Below are 913 nucleotides of genomic sequence, written 5' to 3'. Positions count from 1 at the left end.
TTCTTGTTAGCCAAGTCATTAATTTTAAAAATCAAATCTTTTTAAATTGTTTTTCCAAATCATATCTTCTCAATCATATCTTTTTAAAACTATATCTTTTCAATCATATCTTCTTAATCACATCTTTTTCAAAATAGTTTTCAAATCAAATCTTTTTGATTTCTAATTTTAAAATCTTTTTCAAAAATCATTTTATTTCTTTTTTTTCAACTTTAATTTCGAAAATCTTTCTTCAATTTTTCAAAATGTTTTTAAAATCTTTTTTATTTTATTTTCGAAAATTTCTTCCCCTCTTCTCACATCCTTCTATTTACGGACTAACATGTACAATTCGAACTCTATCTTTCTAAGTTCGAATTCTTCCACCTCTTCCTTCTACTTTTCTTTTCCTCTGACACCTCAAGGAATCTCTATACTGTGACATAGAGAATTCCATATTTTCTTATTTTCTTCTCTTTCATATGAGCAGGAGCAAAGACAAAAGCATTCTTATTGAGGCTGACCCTGAACCTGAAAGGACCTTGAAGCGAAAGCTAAGAGAAGCTAAAGCACAATTCTCTGTAGAGGACCTAACAGAAATCTTCAAAGAAGAAGACATGGTAGCCGAAAACAACAACAATGCCAATAATGCAAGGAAGGTGCTGGGTGACTTTACTGCACATACTCCCAACTTCTATGGGAGAAGCATCTCTATCCCTGCCATTGGAGCAAACAACTTTGAGCTTAAGCCTCAATTAGTTTCTCTAATGCAACAGAATTGCAAGTTCCATGGACTTCCATTGGAAGAAACTCATCAGTTTTTAGCTGAATTCTTGCAAATCTGTGACACTGTCAAGACCAATGGGGTTAACCCTGAGGTCTACAGACTTATGCTATTCCCTTTTACTGTAAGAGACAGAGCTAGGATATGGTT

This window comes from Arachis duranensis, chromosome 1 (genome assembly GCF_000817695.3).
Source record: "Arachis duranensis cultivar V14167 chromosome 1, aradu.V14167.gnm2.J7QH, whole genome shotgun sequence".
Classification (NCBI taxonomy): Eukaryota; Viridiplantae; Streptophyta; class Magnoliopsida; order Fabales; family Fabaceae; genus Arachis; species Arachis duranensis.
The sequence above is the reverse complement of the archived record's forward strand: the minus strand, read 5'-3'. Positions refer to the sequence as shown.